We start from the raw sequence: 15,854 nt of genomic DNA on the forward strand, positions 1-15,854 counted from the left end.
ATATATATATATATATATATATATATATATATATATGCTAAACTGATATAAAATTAGCCAAAGTAGATTTATATTTTGGCAGTTTATAGAACAACAAGAGTAAAGAATCTGAAGCATTCTTTCAGCCTTTTCAGTGGATAACCTAATTTTTTAAAACTTGATTTCATCTGAATATATTGAAGACAATTATATCTTGTTAGGGAAAAACACATAATGTAGGGGATCCTTTGGTTACCCAAATAAGTCATAAACATACATACAGTTATTTACCTTGTATAAAGAGTCAACTGGGAAGACCATAATAACTCAGACTGGATGGAAACCTGATGATATACCTATTCTAATAGTCAAATGATCCACAGACATGGCAGGGGATATCAAATCCCCAACTTGAAACTACACTACAAAGCCACTGTGATAAAAACAGCATGGTACTGGCAAAGAAACAGACCCCAGGATCAGTGGAATAGATTAGAAGATACAAAAGCAACTCTAGACACACTCAGTTACCTCATCTTTGACAAAGGAGCCAACCATCCTCAATGCAGCAAAGATAGGCTCGTCAATAAACTGTTGGAAAAAACTGGATTTCAATATGCCAAAGATTAAAACTAGACCCCTATATTTCACCATGCACAAACTAAAATCAAAGTGGATTAAAGTTCTAAATACTAAAACAGAAATACTAAACTTGTTGGAAAATAAACTAGGTAGAACTCTCAAAGACATTGGCATAGGAAAAGAATTTATGAACAAGTCATCAGTAGCACAGGAATTAGCACAAAGAATCAACAACTGGGATCTAACCTTTTTAAAAAGCTTCTGCACTGTAAGAGAAACCAGCAACAGAGCTAAGAGACAGCCTATGATGTGGGAAACAGTTTTACCAGCTGTTGCTCAAACAAAGGTCTACTATCTAGAATATATAAAGAACTCAAAAAATAAGGCCCCCCAATATAAAGACCCAATTCATAAATGGGGCATCTGAAATGAACACATTTCTCAGACAAAGAAGTAAAAGCAGCAAATAAATATATGAAAAAATGTTCAACGTCACTGGTCATTCAAGAGATGCAGACGAAAACAACACAGAGATTCCACCTCACCCCACACAAAATGGCTGCTATCAAGAAATCAACCAGTAACAAATGCTGGTGGGGGTGTGGGGAGAAAGGAACCCTTCTCCATTGTTGGTGGGAGTGCAGACTGGTGCATCCATTGTGGAAATCAATATGAAGATACCTCAATAACTAGGATTGGAAGTCTCATTTGACCCAGCTATTCCTCTGCTGGGTAGCTTCCCAAAAGAATTAAAAGAATGATACCACAGTGATATATGCTCACCCATGTTCATAGCAGCACAGTTTGTAATAGTTAAAACTTGGAAACAGCCCAATTGCCCATCAAATGGAGACTGGATAAAGAAGATGGTTTTTTGTTTGTTTGTTTTATATAAAATGGAATACTATTCAGCCTTAAAAAGCAAGAAACTAGAGACATGTACAACTAAGTGGATGCATATTGAGAAAATACTTGAGTAAAATTAATAAGACATACTTGTTAATACCATAAGTAAGGGTCAAAATGTATAATTGACATTTTGTAGTAGGAAGGAAAGGTCTAAAGCTGTTGGGCAAATGGGAGAGGTAGGAGAAAGGCAAAAAGGGAAGAGAAAAAATAAGAGGAAGAAAAAAATGGAAACAAAGTCTTTGTTAAATTGGGAAGGGAGGCTAGGGGAATGAGGAAAAAATAAGAAGTGAGATCTGTCATGTAAAGGTGTAAGATCCCAGTGATGAATGTAACTGTACTGTATACCTAAAATGTACCAATAAAAATATATTTAAAAATAACCAATAGATCCAATACAAAATAAAGTGAAGTAAAAATAATGACTTTTTAAATGAAGTTTTTTAAATTAGAGATATTATGACATTATAAAAATACCAGCACTTAGATGATATATTTAAATTCATTGGTTTCTGATACTTTTTATTTTCCTATTCAGTCTAGAGATCCTTGTTTAAAACATTGCCATAAGAGGTTAAATTTGGATTGCTATGGATTGCTTATATCATGTCAAACTGGATTTTAACAGTTTTAACTAGGAGTTTGGACAGATTTTTTAGTATTAAAAAAACTTGTTATGGACACATGTTGCGAATGAAATACTTTTAAATGTACTTTTAAATCTCTTTGAGCAGTAAAAACAATAGCTATACTAATAATGTTTTCTATTCCGTTATATTTTCTTGATTTAAATGGGATATTTTCAAGGGAAATTTGACTAAGTGTAGGCTAGAGTACACTGCCTTATAGCCTCAAACGCGTGACAGGGATCTCGCAGGTATAAATGAGCCGGAAATGCAAACATAACTTTTTCAATAAATCTGAAAGATCTAGAAGGCTAATATAAAAATACATTTTGTTGTCACTTGTGTTAATGGCCAAGTCTTTTGATAGAGGACACACGCTGTTAATAATTTAGTAGAGAATACCATTTTTCACATTGAGTTTGTTCAATATATCTGACAGTGTTTCAGAAATCATTTGGTTCTGCTCCAAACCTGCTAGCGAATGTATCACTCAGGGTGAGCACACACGTTCTTTGAATGCAAATTCAAGCGTCCATAACATATTTTCCAGACACTGGCCTCACTGTCAAGATGCAAACGTATCCTAAAGGAGAATGTGCGTCACCCGCATTCGTCCTGCACTATTCTCACCATTTCCGTGCTCAGCTACTAGATGCGGCTGCCTAAGCAATCCGAGGAAACACTCGTGCGAAGAACTTTTATTTCATCCTGGGTGACGTGATTACAAAGTCAGTTTTTATATGACTGCCACAAAGACTTAAAGTCATGGTTTAAAAACCTTAATACTATTTTTGTTATATATTTTGAAGTGATGAGGAATTAAGTAAATTAGAAAGAAATCAAAGGAACGAGAGTGAGAGAGAGAGAGAGAGAGAGAAGGGGAGGGAGGGAGGAAGAGAGAAAGGAAGAACAGACTCTGAGGTCTTCGGCCTTTAAAATGGGGAAATAGAAGGACTATGAAATTAGAGTTTTATAACAGCACTTGGAGTTACTTAATTGCCATGGTCAGAGAGGAAAAATTGCTCCTCTGCCCACACACTCTGCAAAGCAAGCTGAGAAAAGATGGTTTAACATAAAAGGACAAAGTGTATTTACACTTATTTGTGGGAGCTCATAAAGAATGATTTTTGTTTTCCTGTTCTTGGCCTCAAGATGCGGCTGGGGATAAGAGTTTTTAAACATCGCAGCAGAAGTGGAGAGGGAAAAGAAACACAGTGGGACCCTCAAGTTATGCCCGGTCTGACATATGAACAAAGTGGGTGAGTTAGGTAACGGACGATTCATCTGCCTCTTGTTATCTGTAGCACGTACCCGGTAAACATCCAGGTCTCAGCTGTATTGACTTATGACCAACTTGAGTTACAACCAGACCTTGGGAACCAATGAAGTCCATAAGTCAAGGGCCCGCTGTACTCATAGAACAGCCAATGATTTTGGGAGAGTAGAGAACATGTTTCATAGAGTAATGCCCATTGTTATTATTTATCAGCTTTCTCATCTGTGCCAACAGCTCTCTAGTAATAAAAATCAGCTTGTTCTGCTCTGGGTTGCAGGTGTTTTTTTCCCCAAAAGATTGTGTTTTTAGGGAAACGTTGGGGCAGAGACCGAGGGGGGAAGGCAGAGTACCTTTCTGCATGTGTTGCCTCTGAAAAGTCTTCACTTCAGTGCAGTTTTCATGCCACACTGATTTTCTTCGCTTCATCGCTGTGTCTTCCTGGCAATGGAACCAGCTTGCTCTGGGTGAGGCAAGCTGAGACGCAGGGAATACTAATCATGCTTCTTGCTGTTGTAAATTTTGGATCCCTGGAATTCACATCTATTGTATTACCGAGAGAATTTCTAAGCATACTCATTACTTGGTCATCTTTTATTACAGTGACCTATTTTTCTTAAGACAGTCCATCAAGAACTATTTCAATATTAACCCAACAATCCATTACAATCTCACACTCTTCAGATCTCTCTCTCTCTCTCTCTCTCTCTCTCTCTCCCTCCCCCTCTCCCTCTCCCTCTCTCTCTCTCTCTCCCCCCTTATTTTTCTTGTTTTGTTTGCTTTTATGAGACAGGGTCTCAATAAGTAGGCCAGGCTGGTCTTGAACTCACTATGTAGCCCAGACTGGCTTTGATGATCCTCCTGCCTCAGCCTTGTGAGTGCTGGTATTACAGGTGTGCACCACCATGCCTGGCTTCCTGGTTTCTTATAATAACTTATGAGCCTCTGTTTCTAAACATTTATATAACAAAAGGGTTTTAATCAAGAAAAGAAAGTAATAACAGTGATACACATTTTACAAAAATATACTTGAAGCATATACTTGAATATACTTGTATTTATCAAGAATTGTATGTTTCAATCATTTGTACTGTTCACTAAAAACATAACTGATGCAGCATTGGTGATTTTTAGTCACTGAAAATAGTGTAACCATAGAGACAAAAACAAATCACTGCCGACACACTTTTGAAAGGAGAATGTAACAGAATAGAATAACTTGTATTTTCCTGTTCTTCATTCGGCTATTTACTTATATTATCAGAGTTAATACACAAGCATGTTGCTTATTTAGTTAGAAATACAGCAACATATGGAAAGAGAGCTCAGGTGGAAATCCATAATCCATTTCAATCTGCTGGAGAAAAAATACGAAAATTTAAGAGAATGAACTGTTAATTAAAAATTCTAAAAATATACAACAAAGCCATTTAGTTCTACACTGCATAGTTTCAAATCCTGAGTACAATGTGGTCAGGAGCTTCCTTTCTCTTTGTCTCAGGGCTTTCTGAGTGCAATCAATTTGACAAGTACCCCATGCGTTTCCTCCTAGCAGATGCTGTCTGTCCTGTCTCTATCAGCTGTCTAGAGCTTTCATAAAATGAAGATAAAACAATTTCACACTTGTCCTCAGGACTCTCAAATATGGTGTTCCATTGAATTATTTTCAAATGTAGGTTATTATTTTCATGAAGCAGATGTTATTTTAATAAAATCTATAGATATATGAAGAATTGCCTAGGGTTCTTATGGTTAATATGATGGCTTTAAAAATGTCCCCAAACCTATGGTTTATAGTACCTATTCTCTAACTTCATTATATGCTTTTTTTGAATAACACAGTATTACAAAAATACTAATCTGCTAAACAAATTAATTTGCTTCAAACAGTAAGTTTAGCTACTTACCCTGAAACAATCCAGTAAACAACCCAAAATTCACTAAAGAAAATGCAGGGAAAGTGTTATCTTTTACTGCAAATACTTTAATAATCTTGAACATGCACCATTTTAATACCCTAACCTGTAGTCATACTGGTTTAATGTTACTTTAGTAGACACAATAATGAGAGCATAATTAAGAAGATGTCTTGAATTTTGCTATAATCTTCCATTTATGTGTAGCAATAAATTACATTTTACCATAGCAATCGGTTGAAGATAAGGGTAATTTTCAAAGAAGGTAGACTAGGTTTCAGTTTAAAGTAACAAAAAATGTCTTTGAATGGAATGAAATCTTGAGCAATTTTAAGATGCTTTTGGGAAAAGTATATTTGAGTGTTTGATATTAAATCCACATTACAGATTAAAATTACAGGTTGAAAGAACAAAAAATGATCAGTCATTTGAAAGCTCCTTGGAAAAATTTTGTGACTTCTTTGTAGAAAATTAAGCCAATTACTACAAAGTGACTAAATCAAAGTGTTCATTTTGTGTGCTCCTGGTCAGTCTACTCTCATTCCTATTTTATTATTTCAGATAGCAAAGCTATACATAGTCCAGGGATTTAGCTCAGTGGCACTGTACCTGCTTGGCAAGCGCAGGGTCTTGAGTTTGATTCCTAGTGCAAAAAATAAACAAATAAATAAATAGCACTTTTTTTTTAGTAAGGGGTATTGAACTCATGATTTTGCGCTCACCAGGCAGGTGTGATGCCAATGAACTACATCCCCAGCCACAGGATCACTTAAAATGCTGAACAGACTATGTAAATATGAAAATGTGACATATGGCATTAACAAATCCTTCTTTTTCTTTAAGAGCTTCTCTTTTCCTGTTACCAAATTCTGTACACATTCATTTTTGGTTGGGGGCTATTTGGGAGAGGAAAGTCTGGCCCATGTTCAGACACAGAAAGAAAGCTGGGTGTTAGGGCTTTTTTGATGTCTCCACTTGATGAGATTATCACCTCCAGTTAGTAAGCCAAACACCCATGTGGGTACTGCTATTAGGGGGCATTTGTAGATGAAATTCTACTGATTCTTACTTGACTTTAAATAAAGATTATCCTGGCCAATCTGGCCAATCCTGACTCATTCTCCTGAGAGGGTAAATCTTCTGTCTGGGGGCAAGAGCTTTGACCTCTGCTCATGTACTTCAGCACCTTACGTTCTGCAGTTTTCACCTCTGCCTGCCCAGTAGATTTCAAAATTTTCTTGCCAACTCCTGCAATGTAATAAGCCAAGCCAACGCTCATTCATGTCATGTGCATGCGTACATCAAAGCATGTGTGGATGTGTACACGTGAAAGATTGATAGGCAGGCAGGCAGGCAGACCGACAGAGAGACAGTTTTCTCTGGTAGGATTGTCACTGTTATTCCCTGGGGCAAATATGCAGCTGCTGGGAACTGAATCTGGAGAAGGAGCAGATGTTCCGGGGCGGGATGTGTCTAGTGAATGCGGGTGAGGCACCAACAGACACCATGGTCTATGGACGGGATGTGCACTCTGTCTTACTGATTTTTCAAGGACTGCTGATGACATTCTCTGCAAAATACATTTATAATGGGAGATCTCATACAATTCACTTCAGAAAATACTGCTTTTGGTGATTCTAGATTCCAGCTGTTATTTACTATCTCCCCCTCTACCATTTATGGCAGACCCGTATTTTCCCTCGGGTCGGTTGCAGCCTCTGCTGTTGGTTTGGAAGAGTAACCTGGAACTTCACCCTTGATGGGTTTGAAGTTCCAGCTTCTTCATGGAGAACTCACTGAGGTAAATCCATTTCAGATATCACATACTCTCCATCAGAGAGATGCTTTTAGAGAACAGACATTGCGAATGTGCTAAGGTAGTTTCTTTTAGGCTCATAATCAGCTTGGAGACTAGTTTTCCGCTGTGCTGTTGGAAATGAGTCTTCTCGGTACAGAGCCTTGTGACCGTGACACTACTCCGAGGTTGCAGTTGGTTTTGGATTTGAGATAAAAATTTTGAAGCAGTAAGAAATATTTGCCAATGATATCGACATGGTAAAATATTTGTAGGTTATATTTATTATAACCTAGCTCTTACAAAATTAGTGGTTTATGTTTGTAAACCACTATTGAAATAAAACAGTTTTGGACAGAATATTTATGACCTGCTAGGTAAGATTGCATTTACTATAGTTTTCAGAAATTTGTAAATGTAGCTCTTTATTTTATATTTGTACATATAAAATAAAGTACAGAAAATAAGTTTAAATCACATGTCCTTGAAACAGAAAATATGAGTAGTAGTGGATTAAGAATTAATGTGCAACTAATAGATATTCTAATATTTTTCTTAATGAAAGTAAATATCATTAGGTAATAATTTAAGTGAAATGAGCACAGCAGAAAGTGAGCTCTCAAGAGGCGCTGGATGTGCTGAAGCCCGAACCTTGGATTTCCACTCCCTAGAACTCTAAGAAATGCCGTTTTGCATTTGTTAAAGATGGCTAAGTGAAATAAGGCATGAAATTAATATGGAGTGGTGCTATTGCAATAGATATTTTAAATATTTTTAAACCACCTTAGAACTAGGTAATGTATACCAGCTAGAAGATTTTTGAAGTACATTCTAAACAAAGAAGGGTATGTTCCATGAACTGACTATTGTATGAATATGACTATTGGGGGTGATTCTGAAGAGCATTAAAAGAGGAGAGATGTGGAAAGAACTTGAATCTTAGAGGATTCCTAACTTAGCTGAATCCTAGAGGATGTTGAAGAGGTTATGAGGAGAATGTAGGAGTAACACGAACTGTGCAAAGCAATTCTCATGAGGTATCATAAACAGGGTCTTGATCTTGGGTTGTGCAGTTTCCAGAATGGTTGACATAAATTTCGTTGTTTATAACCTTCTCAGTTTATGGTAATTTGTCATAAAATCTTTAAGTTACTGTAGTTAGTTGATTGAAGTATTATAAGTTTTCTATTTTAACTTAAGAAAAATCTACAAATTAGGCATTTGTATTATCTTTTTATTTTAGAACCCCAAGGCTCATTGAGTTACTCAACTTAAATACACTTTTATTGAAATTGTCCAGAGAAGTTTATAGAGTTCTGAAAGTATGAAGCAATAAACAAGCTAGTAAGAAAATATTCTATGGCTTGTTTTGGCACTGTCCATTATAAATATATAAACTTCAAATAAACTGTAAATGCAGGCTGACTGATATGATTTGAGGACCATATCTTAAATTAATAAATTTTTTAGAATACATGTAAACATGTTTAGTAGATTAAAGTAAGCAATATTTATAGAAAAATGTGAGGTCTACAAAGTGAATTGGACAAACTAGTATCTGTTATTATTCTTATTTTTCTTCTCCTCGGATTACCATTAACTTGGCCTTGGAGTTTCTATCAAGTCCCTTGTCACTTCCTCTTTCACACTGTTTCCCTGCTCTGCTTCCTGGCTGCCATGGAGCAAGCTTTTTTTTTTTTTTTCTGCCATGGTATCCTTGCCTTGAAGATAACTTACCATGGACTGACTCTTCTGAATCACTGAGCCAAATCATTCTCTCCTCCTTTAAGTTCTGGATGTCAGATTATTTTTTTCCAGCAAAGGGAAAGCTGACTCACAGAATAACTTAATATGTTTAAGGATTCTGCCATTACACCGTCAATGACGGAGGGAAGGGGATTGAAATGTGGGAAGTGAAATGAAAGCAAAAATACTGAAGAAGCAACACCAGTGAAGAAGAGCGCAGAAAAGGAAAAATTTAAAAAAAAGGAATCTATTTCAATACAGTACTAAAATTTTAGCTAAACTTTTCAATAAATACCTAAAGTGACACATTTTCTTTTTGCATTCATGGATATGTAAGCTTTGTAATTTAAAAATAAGGCTGATTCCTTGTCTCTCATTATGATACTATTTAAAATAAGACCAGTAAATGTACTTTTTAAATTAAATATTTCTCTTTGCATTCCATTTGCCACAAAAACTTTGCAGTCATTTCTTTCCCTCTCTCATGCAAAACCACACAGCGCTTAAAATCCATGTCAGAATTAGAGAATGAAGACAGCCTAGGCAGCCTTTGAACCCCAGAGTGAAGTAAAGACTTAGTTCATCAGAACACAGTCTAGGGATGTCGGACAGCACGCACCTGGGAGAGGGTATTGCTTTCACAGCCACGTTCTCCTGGTGTCTTTAATGAAGTTCAGAATTTAAACAACATACTTCCTGCAGAATATACTAGTGGCTCTCGACTTTCTGTAAGGTAGAGGCGATGCTCTCTGTTTCTCAACTTTTGCTGTGACATCTGTGTAAAATGAATTAATGAATTCCAGCTCTGATGTACATGACAATGTGTGGATGCCTTTCCGTAAAATGTGTGCTCCCAAGCCCTCAGCCCCTAAACCGTGTCATTAAGTGTGCGGCGGGATCCGAGAACTGCTGATGGACCAAGCTCGAGTGGCCTTCACATCAGTTGTCCCTGCTGTGGGTCCATATGGACCACGTGAGATAGCTGAGCACCGGCCGAGTCTCCCTCAGCCTCAGCGCGGAGCTCCCCAAGGGTGCGCATGGGCCCAGGAAATGCGGGTACTGAGGACCACACTTGCACAGACAAAACACCAGCACGTTTTGTGCAACACACGATCAGCTGTTTTGTATACTTTGAATGTAGTATTTTTGATAATCGGCTTGCGCTTTTGTTAATTAGAAACAAAATTGGCTCTTTTATTCACAGACAAGGAGGACTAATGCTAAATACTGTTTAAGCTGAAAGAGTTGGAAATTTCAGAAGTACTCTTCAAATATCATGATATACAATTCGATAATACCCTTGGAATTTAGATTACTTGAACTATTGTCCCCTCTACATGGTAAGTTAAGGTTGAAACTTTTTAAAAGATATTTTTATTGGTACATTATAGCGGCACAGTAAAGTTACATACATCATTGGGATCTTGTACCTTTACATGATAGGTCTTGGTTCTCATTTTTTCTCCATTCCTTAGCCTCCCCTCCCCACCCCACACTTCCTTATTTACATAGTCTTTGTTTCCATTTTTTTCTTTCTCTTACTTTTTCTCTTTCCCCTACCCCTCTCATTTGCTCAACACCTATGTAGACCTTTTCTTCCTACTCCACCTCACCCCACAAACAATGGCTGCAAGCTAGAAATCAACCAATAACAAATGCTGGTGGGGTTGTGGGGAGAAAGGAACCCTTCTCCATTGTTGGTGGGAGTGCAGACTGGTGCAATCACCGTGGAAATCAATATGGAGATAATTAAACAATTAGGATTAGAAGTTCAATTTGACCCAGCTAATCTGCTGCTGGGTATCTTCCCAAAAGAATTAAAAGAATTATACCAAAGTGATATATGCTCACCCATGTTTATAGTGGCACAGTCTGAAATAGGTAAAACTTTGAAAAAGCCAATTGCCCATCTCTTGGAGACTGAAACAAGAATTTGTACTTTTTTTTTTTTTAATATATAAAGTGGTGTACTACTCAGCCATAAAGAATGAGAAACTAGGACAATCATAGCTAAGTGGATGCACATTGGGGCCATACTCTTAAGTGAAATTAATAGGATGTACAAATACTGTAGTTTCTCTGGTGTGATAAACTAAAAGTATAAATAAGGGTCAGAATGTAGAATTGATATTTTGTAATAGCTTGAAACTTTAAATATGCCAACGAGGTGAATTGAGACTAAACCTGCTCAACTTTAACCCTGAGATAATGAAATTGTATCAATCTTAGGAACATGCTAGTTCTAACAGAAGCAGTTGATTTTTAAAGTGTTGATGACATAATGTGCAGTATGGGATAAAATAACCTCCTGATTCCTGACAGTTCCCAGTGTCAAGTGGTGCTAGTGGGTAACCGGTGTGGGTGGAAACCTTAGATTACAAAAGTGTCCAAGTTCCCCAAGACGCTTATTTACATTATAATTATATTTCTCATATATACTATATACTATTGCATTGGGAAAATATATAACACCACCAAGAGTATTATTTCTCTACCAAAATTAATAATAGATTTCAATAAAAACTAGGTATAGGTAAAGACCACAGAAACCTGCGGAACAAATTCTCATCCCCAAACAAGTTCATTTCCCCAACTTCTCAGATTTGGTTTGAATGGAATAATCATCATAACCAATTTTTTGACCGAAACTATAAAATGAAGCATTTTTATTTTTATTTTTTGTTCTTTTATTGAGTTTATTGACATATTTCAGGTATACAGTATGATTACATTCATCACTGGGATCTTGTACCTCTACATGACAGGTCTTGGTTCTCATTTTTCCCCCTTGTCCCTGCCCTCCTTTCATCCCTCCTCCCTCCCCCTTTACAAACACTTCTATTCCATTTTTTCATTTTCTCATATTTTTTCCTTTTCCCTTAGTACTTTTTCCCTACCTTTCCCACTTTGCCTACACCTTTAGCTCTTTTTTTTCCTATTTCACTTTGTCAATTATATCATTAGGATCTTATGTACCATTATAATATTTAAAAAATACTATATTCAAAAATTCATGCCCAACCTAATAATTGAGAATATATGCTACCCACCTATTGGACATGCTCCTGAGAATTTCTATGTAACCTGCATTTTTCTCATTAAATTTCATTTGAACTTCAAAAACAATCTATGTTCATCCACTGTTTAAGAACCCAATACCAAAAGAAAATTTAAAATGACCCTGAAAATTTGTGTAGATGCAGTTTACAGAGCAAAGTTCAGGCAAAATATTGTAGTTCAGTGATTTTTTAATCTATTTTCAAAGACAGGAACATCATGAAATTGTGAAAGAATGACGGAATGGAAAGAAGAAAAAAAAATCAAGAGAAACCAAGAAGTGTGTGTATATAATACGGTACTTGAGGGGACGGCTCTTGGCCTGTCCACCGATGCCATAATTATCATCAGCAGCATGTAGGCCCTCAGAGAACACTTTCAGTAACTTTATTCCTACATTAGTGTATCGCTATTCTTTAGAAATAAACAAGCAAAATTAATAGGTCTCGGTTTGATTGTGAACTAACTTTGATAGTTATTTACTTTTAATTTTGTTAATTTAAATTTAACGACAGATAAAACATTAAAATGTATACATTTAAGGGACACAGTGATGTTTCTGGGAATGTACCTGTTCTGTGAAGATCCCTCAGAGTAAACTTATCTATGCCCTCAAACATTTATAAGCTTTTTAAGAAGCAGCACTTCTTTTTTCTCCCTTTAAATGTGCAGAATATTATTGTTTTCCACAGCCATGCTACTGTGTAACTAAAGAGAAGAACTCTTACACCTCTCACCCCATCCTTTCCTCCCCTCCTTCCACTCTTCCCATGCTTTGGTGACGACCATTCTACTCTCGACTTCTGTGAGATCAACTTTAAAAAAAAAATCACAAAATGAAAGAGCAGTGCTTGTAGTGCTCGTTTTTCTGTGCCATGCTTAGTTCACCTAACATAATTCTACATGGTAACACATGAGAAGATTTAATTATATTTATGCCATTCATAGAAATAAATATATAATAAAATAATGTGATGTGCACCATATATCTTCATTCATTTTACTTTTACATCAGCCTATCAATACTATTTTTAAAACCAAACAAAATTAATGGGCTTTGGTTACCTTCATCCATCCATCAGTTGATGGATACGCTGATGGTTTCCATTTCTTGGCTACTGTGGACAACACTGCAGTAAAAATCAGAGTGCAGATGTCTCCTCAGTATATTGATTTCATTTTCTCTGGACATATACCAAGTGATGGGATTACTGGATCATATGACAGACCTATTTTTAATTTTTTGAAGGAATCTCCATACTGTTCTCCATAATGAAAGTAATAATTTGCATTTCCAACAAGACCGGGGAGATGAACTTCTCTCAGCACCAGCACTAGCTGCAAACTTTGACCATTTTGATAACACCCTTTCTTCTGGAAGTAATGTGATAGCTCCCTGGGTTTGATATGCATTTTTACTTTTTGAAATCATGTTTTTGAGCAAAAAGAAGCATACTATAAAAATATTAAACATTATCACATTAAGTTCTTAGGCAATTTTCTAGATATTCTCTATCTTTATTGGGAAAATTTTCTTCCAAATATTATAGTTACTTTGGGTTTGAATATCTTAACATGAAATATCTATTGGAATAGTTATCACTGAGGAGTTTTATATCTTAGTAAAATGACTTTTCTGTGCCTTTCAATACATAGGACATTGTTTAAATTAGATAATTATATTGCATATCTTTCATGTGAAGAAAAGAACACTATCGTAGAACTATGTTGAATATGAATGGTATTGCTTTTTAAATAGTTATTATACCAACATTTTTATTATACCCATATAAATAAATATATATATATATATATCCATATATACATACACACACACACACACATATATGAAAGAACTATTGGTATCTCATATTAAGCAAAATCAATAAAAAATTCTATGGGTTTCCCTACACAAATTATGATACTGGGTTCTTATGTAATTATAATAAAAAAGGGACAGATTTTTTTGAAAACGACACATAAAGTTATTTTTAATTTTTGTTTCAAATATTTATTGCCAGTTGGTGAAGTTACATAAAGTATGTTATTTATTTCATAAAAGGGTTTCACTGTTTCCAGTCACATTTCATTACATCAGTTCAGAATAATATTATGGTAAAATATTAAGTGAGGATATAGAAGGAAAATGTGAACACACCAAAAAAATCCACATAGTTTTTCCTAAACCAGGAACATAATTTGCAATTGCCAAACACAAACAAAGCTGTATGAAAAATCTGGGGATTAATAACTAAGCAGTCACCAATGATCACACTCCAATCACACTCACAATCCAGTCTTTCCTTACAATACGGAATAATCATCGCCTGTCCCAGGGAAGCCTCTGTGTGTTTGTGCTGCTTCTAAACCTCATCTTACAGGAAACTTCCTCATTTAGTTATCAATGACTTTGACCTTTCTGTCTTCAATCCCAGTCCTGTCCTCCATATAAGCATATCCTACAGCATCCAAATTCCTATCTTTTATGTAATGAAACGCATGAGTCCCCTGTAGGAACTCAATATTCCCTATGCCATTTCCCTTACATGTCTACCAGTGTAAGAGTAAAACATGAGAGGAATGACATGGCCTGAGAGTAAACATGTACACAAATGTCATCAAATAAACAGTGAAAGCAGTAAGTCAGGAAATATTCATACAATGTTATCTGCATATTGTTTTTAATAGTTTCTGCCATTCCTTACCTCACCAAAAGAGCTTCCTAATGTGTCCAGAATCTACATGTGTACTTTTTATCACAGGCCAGAACATATTTCAATTATCATACACTAAATTTCTGTTTTCTCTTTCCACATTTTATAAGGTTTTATTGAGGAAAGAGGAAGCTACCTATGATTTTCAGGGAGAAAAATTACCCTTATTAGTCCTTGTAGAAGCTTTCTAAGCAAGGCACTGCTAATTGTTTCATATTTCAGATAAGACATTCTGAATATGTTGGAAGGAAGTAAGGATACATATATAATAATAAAATGTGAACTCAAGTAGGTAAGCATTATTGAAATTAGATTATGATATTGGTCTTTGATTTAAGTTGAAGATGAGTAGATTCTAATTAAGATCAATAATTAATTGGGAAAACAAAGTGAAATGTTATTCATACACTGATAATTAGGAAGATTATACATGTGTTAAGACTGTGTGTGGGAAATGATTGTAATTTCATTTTAATTTTTCTATGAAGCTGCAAACACTTAAATCTTGAAAACAATTAAATCTCCTTTTAAAAACAATGTAGTTGGTCAGGGCTCTTCAGAAATAGCAAAATCATTCAAGATAGCTAAGAAACTGTCACATCGGAGAAGACTAAAGATACAGCTAAATGTACCATGGCACCCCGTGTCAGATCCCAGAGTGTGGACAATGAAGGAGATTTAGTTTGGCCTGTAGATTAAATTATATCATTAAATCAATTAATTTTCTAAATTTGACTTTTATGTTGTATCCTTGCACTAAGAATTCAAAACAACAAAAAAGAAGTTTTAAGGGCAATGGGTCAAGTCTGAAATAGATTTTAGGTAAATGGATGCACACTGATGCCATGCTGCTCAGTGAAATAAACCAGACCCGTGTTTAATCATCACATTGTTTCTCTTTTGTGAGAGACTGAAAGGGTAAATAAAGACCAAAATGAATGATTCATATTGGGGACTAGGAAGAAAATGTTCAAATGGGAAAGAGACACGGGAGAGGAGAGGGGGAAGAAAAGGGAGGGAGAAAGGGAAAGAAAAGAGAGTAGAAGGGGAAAACGGAAATGAAGCTTCTGTAAATAAAGAGAGGAAGAAGAGTTGAAGGGAGGAGAAAGGAATTGGGAAAAAATGAAAATAAAGTTGTTTAATTGCTTATTCTCTGAAATAAGAGGGCCACAAGCCTGTAATCTCAGCACCCTAGTAGGCTGAGACATGATTACAAGTTTATTCCCAACAGGGTCAATTTAGTGATTTGCAGTAAGATCC

The sequence above is a fragment of the Fukomys damarensis genome, unplaced genomic scaffold (genome assembly GCF_012274545.1).
Source record: "Fukomys damarensis isolate Sample0158 unplaced genomic scaffold, DMR_v1.0_HiC HiC_scaffold_26, whole genome shotgun sequence".
NCBI lineage: Eukaryota > Metazoa > Chordata > Mammalia > Rodentia > Bathyergidae > Fukomys > Fukomys damarensis.